At 42.2% G+C, this 14,420-nt stretch overlaps 1 protein-coding gene and 1 pseudogene across 3 annotated transcripts in view; one reads left to right on the top strand and one right to left on the bottom strand.

Moving 5' to 3' along the window:
• The window catches only part of FILIP1 (filamin A interacting protein 1), a 144,264-nt gene that overhangs the window by 119,194 nt on the left and 10,650 nt on the right, over nucleotides 1-14,420 (bottom strand). The gene's annotated exons all lie outside the window — the stretch shown is intronic.
• The window catches only part of LOC308434192 (deoxycytidine kinase-like), a 50,054-nt pseudogene that overhangs the window by 745 nt on the left and 34,889 nt on the right, over nucleotides 1-14,420 (top strand). The window contains exon 2 of the transcript in view: nucleotides 63-262. The product of the transcript in view is annotated as a deoxycytidine kinase-like (transcript). The remainder of the gene's footprint in view (nucleotides 1-62; nucleotides 263-14,420) is intronic.

Genomic DNA, 14,420 nt, shown 5'->3' on the forward strand with positions numbered 1-14,420 from the left:
ATATATATATAATTTATTCTGTGTGTGTGTGTGTGTGTGTGTGTGTGTGTGTGTGTGTGAAGAAGGGATAAAGAACAAGGCACTCCTCTTGAATACTTAGAGAAACTTCACTGTAAACACAAAAGCTGGCTTCATCAGACTCTGAAAGCCAGGTACCTTTCCTCACACTGGATGTCAATGAAGACTTTAAAGACAAACACGAAAGTCTGGCTGTAAAGGTCAAAGACCTTTTGAGTATTTGTGATTGCACAGGAGACCACGGGCAACAAAATGTTTCCAGATACTTCAGTTTTGTGTATTGCCATAGCTTGATATTCATACAAAAGTCTTTACAAGATTCAAGTTTTTAAACCATTTGTTTTAAGGAAATCCCTTTTTATATAAAAATATATGCTATTTTATGTAAAAATATCATTTATATATATATAATATATAATATATTTGTATGTAATATACAAATATATATATTTGTAACCACATGTAAAACTTTGTATCCCTCCTTTATCCCTACATCCTTCGCTTCTGTTCTTCCTTCCAGTTTTAAATCAGAGGTGTGTATTTGGTTTGTTTTCTTCCTGATCCCTTTGGTAATGCTAGAGATCAAAGCCAGGGTCTTTCATGCCAGGGAAGCTCCACATAAGTGTCCCCAGCCCAGGGCAATTTTATCAAGTGCCTAATGTTGAGGGTAAGACCATGTTGGCGTCACCACGGTAATGTTTACCTCTGTCTGTAATGCATTTGTAGAAGAGGAGGTTAAACTCTTTCCAATTTGGTAAGAGTATAATTACTTTATAAATCTTGTAATCTTTAATCTGTTTCTTTGTCTGGGATGAATACACTTTATCTTTGTGAAAGTTTGGACCAGAAGACATCTTTATTTAAGAGGTAGCTGAGATGAGACATGTATTACATGAGTATAAAGCTTCATTAAGATAGCTCCTGCTTTTCTCAGATGACTGCTTGTTTAAATTATGATTTAAAAAGAAATAAATAAATAAACAGGGTCTCCCTACATACCCCTAGCTGACCTTGAACTCACTATACACACCAGACTAGCCTGAACTTGAATTTACAGAGATCTACCTACCTCTGCCTCCCTGCCCACTAAGGCAGATTAAATGTTCAGATTAAAAGTGTGCAACACCACATCAGGCTCTGATTTCTTAAAAAATCATTTGGGGTGCAAGTACAGACTTTCCTAGCTATTCTTCTTTCTTTTAGTTTTCATGTAAAATGCTGATAGAACATGCGAAGGTTTTCCATCCCCCCCTCCACCCGTTGGCCCTGTGTTGATAATGAGTGGTTTGTCTTTATACGTGGTGAGGCACTGAGAAGCCTAGGAGAGCTTTCCAGCCTCCTGGTCTATTCAGACCCACCTCTCACCACCTGACAGACATTTTCCCGTTCTGTCTTAAATCTGCCGACTTGAGATTTAAGTCACATTTCTGCTGAGATTGCTGTGGTCACACTGGGCTTCATAGTTTGCTTGCTTTGTAGAATTTTTTTTTCTTGAATTTTTCATAGTCACAGAGAAATTATTGATAAAACAATTTTTCTTTATATATAGTTGATCATGGAAATGTTATAATTTTGTTGAACTAGGAAATAAAATTAACAAGTACCAGGAGGCCTAAATCTCCCATTAATAATGCACGTATATCTAAACTACTTTCATGTTAAGTTGTAAAAGTATGCTTGAATTCATCTTAGGCCTATAATTAACAAGGCTTTTTTATTATTATTGTTTTTTGTTCACTTTTTGATTTCTTATCCAAAGATGATAATTTAGTGGGTTAGCAGGGATAGTAGCACTGGCCTTTGAAAAGAGAACTCAATTTCAAGTCTGTAATAACTATAACTTGTTTGGGGAAATTTCTGATGTTGGTATTTTGTTGTTGTTTGGTATAAATAAATTTGCCAACTTAAATATTTGTCAATAAATAAATTTAAGTTTCTTGAAGAAAACAGTCAAGATTTACATAAACTGGCTCTCATCCTCATCTAGATGGGGGAAGTTGAGATTCATGAAGCATGCTCCCACACAACTGGAGAGAACAGAGGTACAAGTAAAACCAGCAGGAGAGTGAGTTGTAGCCCTGGTCACCTTGAAATTCTGCTTGTTCTCCCACCACTACTTAATTCCACTTTCCCAAGAAGGGCTGCCTAGTCTCGACTCCAACTGAACCTTCGCATTTTAATTAGTAAAATAAAGGAAAGCCAGTGACTGGGCGGGGCGAGGGAGGTGGAGAGAAGGGAGGTCTAAGAGGTCAGAGGACAAGAGGTCAGAGGATGGAGAGGTCGGAGGAGGTGAGACAACGTAGGTTAGAGATCCTGGAAACATGGAGCTTCCCGTGGACCAGCTGGACCCAGGTGGGCTTTATTGGTGTTAAAAAGCTATGAACATTAAGGATTTTACAGGTCTAATATCTCATACAGAAGGGCAGTTTGTATCCTTGTCTATTTGATGTAATCTTGTTGTGTAGAGGATTTGTGGACTGAGAGTTGAATATATAAACCTGTATAAAAAGTTATAGGGCTTCAGAGTTGGTTTTGTGTGGGATTTTGGGGTGCAGAAATACCCTGGGACAGAGGCGGAGAACAGGCAGTAGAAAACTGCCAAGGGAAGGGAGTTGCGCGGACGAGTTGGGCCGTGTTGGCGGCTGGGACCAGGCACCAGAGGTGCACACTCTGTATCAGGTCGGGCCTGAGGAGTGAGACCTCGGGGTTGGAAAGGAGATAAACCGATTTTTTTTATTTTTTAATATTTACTGCAACAATTAGCCAGCACACTGGATGAGAAAAGCAGTTTTAAACTGTTAACGTCAATGAAATAACAGTCTTTGTAAAATCTATTCTTTGTAAAGGCTACTCTTCCTTTCATTCAGAGGACTGGGGAATCTAGATGAGGTTGAGAGCCAGTTTTCAAGAAACTTAATTTATTGACACACCTGGCCCGATCATCTTTTTGCTCAATTGGATCTTAAAGATGGCAGGTATCTTGAGTGTCCTACTTTAGTGTCTGGTTTTCAGGTGAAGTTTGAATTATTCATCCAGCCTGCCATGATATTTGTCCTTTAATCTGATATAACTACTTGTAAGAAAAATATATCTTTTTAGTTTAGGTATATTAACATGTTAATCAAAAAAAAAAAAAAAAAAAAAAAGTCCTGTTCAAGTCTTAGTGGCAGAGCAAATTTAGACTCTAAGAATTATACCTTTTTCAAAATTTGACTTTGCACATTAGTATTTTTGTGTTACCAGACTAATTCAGTTTGGCTCTTGTTGTGAAACATAAGACTGGAGGCCAAACATACAAACATTTATTCTTGATACCCACAAATGGCCTACGGTTAAGATAGAACCTGATAATTTAAGGGAAATTAACTTGTCTCAAGTGAGAACAGAGGATGATTCATGAATGGACTCGTTTTCCTTTCTCAGGGCACATTGGTCGTTAGTTGTGACATGTTCAGACCAGAGTGAAAACATTAGATTTATTTAAGGAGAAATATTTAAAGCCCTGAAAGCATCAGCTCATGTCTATCTTTATTGGTCACCGAGGCAGGACATACAATATGCAGTAAATCTTACGTCTTCCCAAAACTCCATGGAGCCTATGGGGGGGGGGCGGGAACGACAGCAGATACCTACATTTCAAAATCTTTTGGCCACACTTTTACTTTTCTTTCCTTGGTGCTTATTTAAGTATTTTTATGCCTTCCTAATTACGGTTTCTACACACTAGAAGGAAGCCTCAGGCAATAGGGTCTGGGTGTGAAGAGAAACCTGGCCACTTTCCAACTCACTGACCTGGAGGAAGCCCTGTGCTGCCTTGGACCTCGTACATAAGCTACGAAGAAGGACCACAGTTTTGACATCTCTGAAATGCCTACTTATGAGTCGAGATTACCCTAGGCCCTTAAAATATGTCAAATACAGAATATTTACTAAGTAGTCCATGTCATCAGAAATGAAAAACTACTGAAAAACTTTTTAAAAAAAAAAAAAAAAAACTTGATTTTTAAGAATGTAAATGGAAGAACTGAGCTCATGATAGCACATGGAAAGAAAGAGAGCAACCTCTCTTAAAGCCACTTTATAGAAGAAAAATGTGACATGATAAGTGCAGGACATGTGTAAGCACTTCCCGTGACTTTACACAGGTTTTCAGGAAAAAAAAAAAAAAAAAAAAAAAAAACCTGTCTCTCAGACTCTCTAAATGGAAAATAATAACAGTAGGGAGATCTCAGGAAGTACAAGAAAGGATTCAAAGACCTTTCACTCCCTTTTTGAAATAAAAATCTAAGAACCACAGGGGTCCTGAGACAACAGGGAGGGCAGAGCATCAGAATTTCTCCCAGAGCCTCTGTGACACCCTGAATTTTTCTCTCTAGCCCCACAAGGGTCATTCCAGATGTCCCCCACCCCACTGGCAGCTTGAAGGCAAGCTTGGTGGCAATCTGTCCCGTAGTAAAGTACTTAGTTCTCCCTCCCAGCATAAGCAGCTGAGTTAAGCCACACCCTCATGATCACTGAATGTTGGCTACTGGTTTTACCCATCTTCCGTGCCTGTTGGGAATAAAGAGGTGCATACATCTCTCATTCTTGAAGGACTTCCAACTCAATAGGAATACAGACTAGTCTGATGAAAGTGAGCGAATGTTCCAAAGATATAAAACCAACTTTAAGGACAGAGTAATTATTTATCAAAAATGTGTAAATAAACCAAACAAGAACTCTCAAAGGCATGAAAAGAATGTCGGAATTAGAAACATTTGTTTTTTTATAGAAAAAGGTGGGAGCTGTCTGTTGTGGGGGGAGGTGTTTCTGGACGGATAACAACATCGCATTTTTCTGCCTGTGGTGATACAAGCTAAAAAATGAACGCTAAAATTTACATCAGGCAAATTCTTTGCCGAGAATGTGGGCAATATTTAGTATTTGAAGATGCTGTTGGTAAATGCGGTAAACCGCTCTATTTAGAGTTAAACAGAGATGGACCCGAAGTAGAAAAATGTTTGTCTCAACTATTCTCTCTTAGTTTCATAAAAGACTTAAGGACCAACAGGGTTCAAGGCTGAGGACCAAGAAAGCTGATGAAGCACTTTTCAGCCATAGGTAATCACAGCCTCTGGGGATGTAAGCACTGTCTAAAGACATTTTTGGTTGTAATTAGTAGGGGGTGAATGTACCTGTGCTTAGTGGATTTAAGTCAAAGATGCTATCTGATAAGCATCCCATTGTGCTTTGGACAGGCCCTACAGCTTACAGTCACCCAGCCCAAAAGCCAGCTGTGTGGAGATTATGAAGCCCCATGCAACTCTATCACAGCGGTATGACTGTCTACCAGTTTATACCTCATAACATGATATAGAAGGCACAGAAACTAGGAGAGGTGAGGCTTCCACAGCAGAGAGCTGTCACTGTTAGGTCGGTAAGTGTGTGTGCACTGCAGCATAGAAGCACAGCACTGTGGCGACACACCCTAAGGAACTGATGAGGGGCTGCACAGTCACTTACATCACCCTTGGGGGGGAGGAGGAGTACACTTGTAAAGTTTACGTGAGTTTGTGATTTTTAAACTTTTTAAAAAATAAAAGCATATTGTTGTGACAAGAATGATTCCTGGAACCCATATTAATGTGGAAGGAGTGAAATGACTCCTCAAGTTGTCCTTTGACCTCTACATGCACTCACACCTAACACACACACACACACACACACACACAAATAATAGTAATGATAATGTCTAAAGAATTTAAAGAACCTTTTCTATCAAGTACCTATTTGTTTACCATTGTCTTAGTCAGTATTTCTTCTCTCAAATCTATGAAAATAACAATTACATGAATTACTGAAAGCTACACAAACCACACCCTGGTTCAGTTAACAGTTTCCTTTTACTAAACGCTTTTAGTTTGTCTACACTTTTCCACCACAACAAAGAAGGGCCAAGTGAAGGGGGAGGTTAGTAGCCATGTCAAACTCAATGACTTTATGCTTTCGATAATAACTAGTAAACTATAGACGCTGCAATAGAACAGAAAAGCCAGAGACAAATCACATAATTATAGCTGGAAAGAGAAGTGCACTGGGGTAAATACAGCTCCTTCAACAAGGAACGCCGAGGTAACTGCCATTCACAGCTAAGAAACTGAAACTAGACTCACACCTCTCACCCTGTACCCAAATCAACTCAAAAATAGATCAGAAGTCTTAATGAAAGACCGGAAACTCTGAAACTACCAGGGGGAGAACCCTTCAAAAAATTAGGCTTAGCTGAAAAACCTCCAGTAATTCCAACTATCAAGAGATGAAATAGCATAAAATTCAAAGGCTTCTGAGAAGCACAAAGGAAGAAAGATATCAACAGAGTTAAGAGTTGACCTCCAGAGTGGGAGAGAATCCTTGCAATAGTACAGTCAATGGGGAGCTAGATATCTAGAGTGTACAAAGAAATCTAAACACCAAAAAAATACCCCATCAGTAAATGAGCGAATGAACTGAACATGGGCAATGAATATTTGAAAGTGTTTTTGAGTATTCTCAACCCTCCCTGAAAGGCATGGTAAAACTGCCCTGAGAATACGTTTCATTCCAGTGAGAATGACTGTCATCAAGAACACACCAAAATGCTGGTGAGGCTGTTGGGGGGTCAGGGGGATTCCTTATTCACTGCTGACTAGATCTACACTGAAGCTACTGTGGAGAGCCATAGAAAGGTTGTTCATAAAATTCAAAGCAGAGATGTCATAGAATTCATCTGCATTGCTCCTGGGTATATATCCAAAGGGCATAAATCAACATAGCACAGCACAGCAATACTTGAGTACCAGTGTTGACTCAGGCAGTATTCATAAAATCCATGACACAGATTCAGCCTGGATGTTCATCAAAAGAAGAATAAGGAAAATTTACTATTTCTATATGCATTCTGTTCAGGCACAGAGATAGATGAAATTACGTCATTTATAGAAAAATGGATGAGAGTGGCGACCATGTTAAATGTGATCGGTCGCCCAGAGAGATGGTTAAGGTTCTGTGTGGAAGCTAGATGCCAATATTTAAATGTATAGAACATGAGAGTGAAGTGGGAGAGGCACCGAGAGAGAAGAAAGGGGTCTGAATATTAGAGGGTAATGGGAAAGGAGAATGGCAACGCACTGTGTGTTTTCTCTCCTGTAGAATCTAGGCTTAAGTACAACACACATCCACATCCGCATGCATGACTTGGGAGAAGTGTTTGGGTGGAGGAACCAGCAAGAGAAGGGAGGAGAGACAGGAGTGTAGTGAGGGCAGATACAAACAAAGTATAATCATATATATAGGTAATTGTGTGTGTGTGTGTGTGTGTGTGTGTGTGTGTGTGAGTGTGTGTAAATCCAGTGCCTTGTGTAGGTTAGACTTTTCTACAACTTAGGTGTAGGTCTCATGCAACCAAGATTCTGACTTTTTTTTAGTATAATTAGAAACTTTTATAATCATTATACATAAGCATGCTGACCTTGTTTCTTAAGATATATAGTAGACACTATTCTAGAATGGAGAAAGAAATGTTGAAACCCAGGAAAGTGGATTCAGATCGTCCTGATGTTCTAGGTTTTGGTCTGGTCCCCACACTGACTGGTAATGTATTCTTCATGTTCAGCTATACAAGAATGCAGACGGAGCTGCGGGTCCCTTTTCTAGGGGAGACACTTCTCAGAGAATCCCTAGGACTATAACGAGAAATCTATAGCAAATCTTGAAGTCTGGAGTTTCACTGCTGTTAGGAACATCTTCGTTTGTGAATAAAAAACGTGTCCCTGGGACTAAAGAGATGGTTCAGCAGCTAAATGATGCACTAACTGGTCCTTGGGGAGAAAGACAGTTGTTTCACAACACCCACATGACTCAGTGGCTTGTGATTCCAGGTCTAGGGAATCCAACACCCTGTACTGACCTCTGTCCAACTGAGCATGTGCAGACTCCCCACCCCAAACACAGTATTTAAAAAAAAATAAAATATTTTTAACTCTGTATACTAACGAATGCATCTGGGTTCGTGCAGCTTTCGTATATATTAATGGTAAACGATGCTCTGAGGTGGACTGAAAAACAACAGGAAGCAGACTGGGAAAGGGGAAATAAGGCGGAAGCACAGGCTTGCATGGAAGGTGTCCCGAAGAGCCTGACTGAGAAGCCCCCATGGGGAAGAGAAAAAGACTTGCACATGGAGCCGGATGTGACACGTCCTCGGAGCAGCATACCAGAAGACCAGGGATGCGAGTCAATCTCTGACTCTCTCCTGAGTGCAAGGATGCAAGAAACTCAGGCCGAAACAAAACAATTCCCACCCACACATCACAGCGTGATTATGTACGGGAGATAACACAAAACCCAGACATGAGAATACTATGGATACGCTATTTAAAGAAGAGGGACAGAGAAATGAGATCAATGGCTAATGTGTTGCTGCTAAATTGGAACAATTGCTGTAGAAAGAAGGGGCAGGTTATTGCTCCAACAGGAGGTACCTGAAACTGCTGACCTCACCACACAAACACCACACAAACCCTAGACACTGCCCGACCTTTGCCTGTTTATAGTGGAGCTTACTTTGTAAGTTAGACACCAACAAGCATTAATAACGAGATGGAATAAGTATAACAGTATATTATAATAAAAGTCCTATCGGCTTGTTCTCTGTCCCTCTGTCTCTGTCCGTGTGTCTCTCCCCTTTTGGAAGGACTTGGAAACTCACCTCCCGAGGCCTGTGCTTTGGGAGCATTGCTAAGAAGTTAGCATTTACCTGAACATAGCACCACGTACCAGACCGTCCATCTTGTGACACAGGCGACTCCCGATGATCTGGCAGGAAGTGTATCCAGCCTAGCCGATCCACAACCCCCGGCAGGACAAAGCTGGGAAGTATGGGATGTCGCACCACTCAGAACACTGCTGCACCATTTAACACGCAGGCAGTGGACGTTTCTGAAACTCTCTAGGTAACATTTTCAGGTGGTGTTGTGTGAGGCACCGAGGGCCGGAAAACCGGAAATGCCAAATGGTACACACGTGTACTTAGTTAGCAAGACTGTACTTCCCCTACAGTCACCGGGTAAAGCACAGCCATCACCATTGTTCAGACTCCTGCTGTCCTTCACAGATAATGTGGGTAGTACTTGGCCTCAGTCCTCACTGAGAGAAAAGTAAAAAGATCTCAGGGTGGCAGGATGGCTCAGTGAGTAGAGCTGCCTGCCGTTCATGCCTGGCTACTCAAGTTCAATTTCTGGATTCCACATGAAGGTGGAAGGGGAGAACCAACTCCTCAAAATTTTCCTCTGACCTGCATATGTGGCAAACACACACACACACACACACACACACACACACACCAGGCATGCGCATATAATAGTAAATCAGTATGTGACAAAGCATATTTAGAAAAACATATCGAGCACACACCACTACTCATCTCAGCCGCGGGATCAAACAGCAAACAGCAGGTTTGACGTCATGAGGTCTAGCTGCAAGAGAGGCATTTCTCAAAGCCAGACTCCCCCAGAGGAAAGCAGGATTCGAGCACATGGCACTCAAGGGAGATGTTTCTTCCACCTCTGCTCTGCACCAGCCCACTAACTGTTGAGCATCTCAGGATCCTGCACCTCCCTGTGGGCGGGACTCCCCTTATGGAGCACACCTACCCCACACAACACTCTGTAATGTGGGCTGTCAGCTTATGCTTGGACCACAGCATCACTCCTGAGACAAGAGGCTACCAAGACGTGCTTGCCACTTCAGCCTGCTACGCCTGCTTCAAAGGTCCAGCCCAGCAAATCTACCTAGAAGAGTCACCTAACAACTGAGCGAGAAGTATGCTGGCTTTTTCAAAAACAAGTCTTTAGGTCTGCCAGATTTGAGAACAATGGGAGGAAAAGAAAACAATGTGCTCTCAGACGAATCCCGTGTGTGTGCGCTTAGTTTTCAGAATGGAAATGCATTTATTTTACTCCCGATTGCGAGCATATTGTCAGGAAGCCTGTCCCAGGTGGATTTCCCACCAGCACTATATGGCATCTGCTTCCTACTTCTACTAATGTCGGAATTTTTTTTTTCAGTCCTTTGTTAATGTGCTGGCTGAGATCATATCAAATTCTTTTAATTTGAAGTTTTAATTCCCAGGAAGGTTGAACGGTCTCCCAAGAGCTTATTGGAATTATTTATGTCACTTACCTATTTCTCTATAAAGCCACTTGTCTTACTTAAAGGAACTTCCTATTTTAAAGATCTTGCTCTTCGTTACTACATCACAAATTGCCATTTAGATTCTAAACTTTGTTCATGAAGGTCGTTTGTATTTTTGTTTCGTTTGTTTTGAATGAGACAGGGCGACAAGTAGCCTCGGCTGGCCTTGAACTCAGTAAGTAGCCAAGACTGGCCTTGAAGCCCTGATCCTCTGGCTTCTCTCCCAAAGCGCTGGGCTCATGGGCATCATCTGCAGCCATGTCCTGCTCTGTTGGTACTTTTGTTGCTTGTTTTTATTTTTCTGGTTAAGGGTTTTCTCCAGTTTTTACAGAATCAAATTTACTTGTTTTGTTTCACTGGGTTTTGTTTTACAGATATTTATGTGGGGCGTGTTAGGGTGTTAGCGGTTGCCACAGAGTGTACTAAAGGTTGGAGGTCAACATGGAGGACTTGGGTCTTTTCTTCCACCATGACTGGATCCAACTCAGCTCGTCAGGACGGGTGGCAAGCCCCTTTGCTCTCTGAGCTGTGGTCACTGGCCCACCTTCCTCCAGTGTTTGCTCTTGATTAGGAAGGTGTCCACGCTCATCTGTCTGCCTTCTTCCGTGTACACATTTGAGGAACAGAAAATCTTATTCTATTTCTTCAAACTTAAATTTCTGGTCTATCTAATATGTATTTGAGCATGACGTAGAAACTTAATTTCTCTTCTCCAGAGTCATTTTAACCCTGTTGATTAAATACCACCTCGGGTTTGATATGTCTCTGCCCTCCAACACTCAAACTGTATATGGCCAGGTTTGGGTTGTTTTGGTTTGGTTTTTTACTTTCTACCCTTTTTTTTTTTCTCCTTAATCTCCTCATCTGATGCAAACTGATTTTGATACCAGTATGAAAGTGTTTCTAACTTGTGTAGTTCCAATTTGTTTAGAATTTATTTTATTAATGTGTGTGTGCGCGTGTGTGTGCAAAGGACAGAAGAGGATATCTGATCCCCTAAAGCTGGAGCTACAGGAATTTGTAAGCCACACAAAGAAGAAGGTGCTGAAACTGAGCTAGGACTCTCTGAGAGCAGGAAGTTTCCTCGCCGAGCCATCTCCAGCTCTTCGACTTTTATTTTAATATGTGGTAAGGCAACACTTTCAACTTCTGCTTCAAAACTTTCCTGGCTGCTAGTGGGGTTTATTTGGCTCAACAGCAGTTGGTACTTGGAGGATTCAATATATGTAAGTATTTTGTTAAAGTGCTCAAACTTATAAAAGGCCCAAAGCAAACACTTTTGTAGGACGCCTTCAGCACCCCTTCTCAAACATGGTGAGAGTGTTCACTGTTCGGCAAGAGCACTAGCAGGGTGAGTGGTATGCATCAGGAATTTTCCAGTCCACAAATGCATATTTTCTGGGCTCATTAACTCCACTACAGTCTAAAGTGTGATGAAATGTGTGTGTGTGTATAGCAGACTCTCTTCCTGATATTTTTAAGACATTAAAATGATCACATAGAGGAAAAAGTGCAATGTCCTAGCTCCACACTTATCGAGCTATGTGGATTTGTCCCAACATCTCTGATAGTGGCGATTTTCAGTCACAAACATTTCTGCTCTGTTCCCTCAGATCTTGTTTGCCGAGGCCTATTTCGCTTTCAACTTCAGCATTCCTGATTGACCACAGCAAGAATCAATTTACCCTGACACCCGAAACATAAGTGGTCCTGGCCACATGACAGTGAGGTTGTGTTGCTCTCAGCTGTGGCCCCTGTTGTGCTCTGGATATGACATGTCCCTGTAGATTCATGTGTTTGCTCACGCGGACTTGTCATCTCACAGTGCCATTTGGGAAGGCTGTAGAACATTTAGGTGGCCTTGAGGGCAGACCGTTAGTCCCACTTCCTCACACATTTAGCTTCCTGGGTGCAGACATGAGGGAATAGCCAGGCTCTTGCTCCTACCGTCAGACTTCCCTCTCTGCTGCCTCATTTACCCTGCTATGATGGACTTTTTCCCCTAAAGCTATAAGCTAAAATGAACCCTTCCTCCCTTAAGTTGCCACTGCCAGGGCGTTCCGTCACAGCCATGAGAACGTGATTGAGAGAGTACCTAACACACATGAGCCTTAACAGATATTACTTAATGACTGAGTGATGCCCACGGTAGGTCGAACGAGAAACACGAAGCCCTCCAGTTCTGTGTGTGGACTTGTATCACCTCGTTGCTTTGACACTGTATGTACGTTGTAGCACTTCACAGCTTCCAGGTTTGCCTCTCCTCCACCCCAGTCCAACCTCCAAAGCCTCCTTCCTGCTCTGACATGCCTTCCCCCACGCTGAGAGAGCTCAGCTGTGTCATGTCAGACCTCCAGAGGCCAGCTGCTACACGAGACCACTGTTTGCTGTCTGGTGCCACGTCACTTGGATCCTGCATTCTACCTGTCACACTCCCACCTCAGCATCAGCTTAGCCCCCCTCCTGGCTGTCGGAGCCTGACTGGGCCCCAGGACATGGCCTTCAACACGAGCAGATGGAGAGACCTCCCTCTAGGGTCATTTGCTTCCACAGAGCTCAAATCCTTTGAAATCTTACACAGCAACCGACAGCACTGTGGAGAGTTTCTAGAAACAGACATTGAAGCGATAATGTATTCCAGCCAAACGTCCAACTGTAGGATCACCGCCTTTCATTAGCACCATGTGGGAAACAAGAGCTCTGTCTTTTGTCTAATTTGTTCCTCAAATGGACAGAGTCTTTCACTTCTTGAGAAACCACAAGCCACTTTCATCTGGCTGCTCCCCGCCCTTGTCCCCTCTTCTCATTGAGCTCAGAGTTCCACGTGCTGGTCTTGGAAAGAATTCATCACACTACATCACCAGGAACACATGCTCGCGCTGGGACTCTATTCCCAGTGAGCCGGGAATCCTGATGCACATTCCGGAGGAAGTGATGCAAGGGGGAAAAAAAGTTGTGGCAAAGAAGGTGAAATCAAACATCAAACAAGTCCACTCAACATGTCCTCCAGGAGCGACACAGGGCGCATCGGCACGGGTGGGGAAACTCCGCGGTATTCATCAGCTGGAACTGTCAGCAAGGACATTCATAAATGGCAGCTGTTGCTTCACCACTTGGAGGGGAGTGGAGCAATCCTAACTCCAAAATAGATTTCTGAGGATGAGAGCGTTTCCAGCTAATGACTGCAGAAGCCTGGCTGTGGGATTTTTTTTTTTTTTTTCATGAGCTTGTGGGAAAAGAATGAGGGGCAAACAGTTGTCGTTAAGCATGTAGAGGTGGTTGAGTCTTGGACTATGCTATGCAGGTATGCCAAACAGCATTCTGGCCCCTCCACTCACCTGGTCACATCAGCTGCTCAGGGAGTATTGGCTGATTTTAGCTTACTGTTTAGAGAAAGCATTACTATATGATCACTAGAGGTGGGAAGCAGGAGAAAGACCCATTGTCCTTTTTCTTTCTTTCTATCTTTCTTTCTTTTTTTTAATCTATTATTTTCCTGTTGTGGGGTAGTAAAGATGTGGAGCCTGTCAATAATAAAAAACAATTGAGAATATTGGCTTTTGCAACTTCATGGTATTTAATGAGTCTAATTTAACAAACACTGTTCAGCACCTATAGGTGATTCTAAAGGGTGTCTCGAGTCATCGTTGGACCTATTTTACTGCACTGTTCTCGTTTGCATCTATTTATTATAAAGTAATCACAACAATCTCTCACTTCCTATTTAGTTTCTATTGTTTAGAGAAATTCGTAGCACAAAGTGTGTCGTTGATTTTTAGCTTAAGAAAGGTCCACTTAACCGGGTAATGACGATGATTTCCTTACAGATATGCAAAGGCCTGTTCTGTGGGACTTGAAAGTTACGGAATGTGCCACATACAGAATTTTATATGTACTGCCTAAAAATGTAGATTTTTAAAACTTCCTCAGACTGCATCGACCTGCCAACCTCACGTGACAGAACGGCTTGCTACCAATGTACCTGCTGTTATAGAATAGGACTGACTCATCCCTTCCTGATGCTGTGGACCATGTTTGAGAAGCTGGGGTGTGGCTTGAAAGCATAGGCCAAGGACTCAGGGGAAGAATGAAAGGGACAAGCCGGACTGACAGCAAAGAAACATCAAGGGATCTAAACGGGAGTAGAATTTGTGGTTCGAATGACTGGAACCCATTCCCAGTGGACAGGCACA

Source organism: Micromys minutus (genome assembly GCF_963924665.1).
Source record: "Micromys minutus genome assembly, chromosome: 21".
Classification (NCBI taxonomy): domain Eukaryota; kingdom Metazoa; phylum Chordata; class Mammalia; order Rodentia; family Muridae; genus Micromys; species Micromys minutus.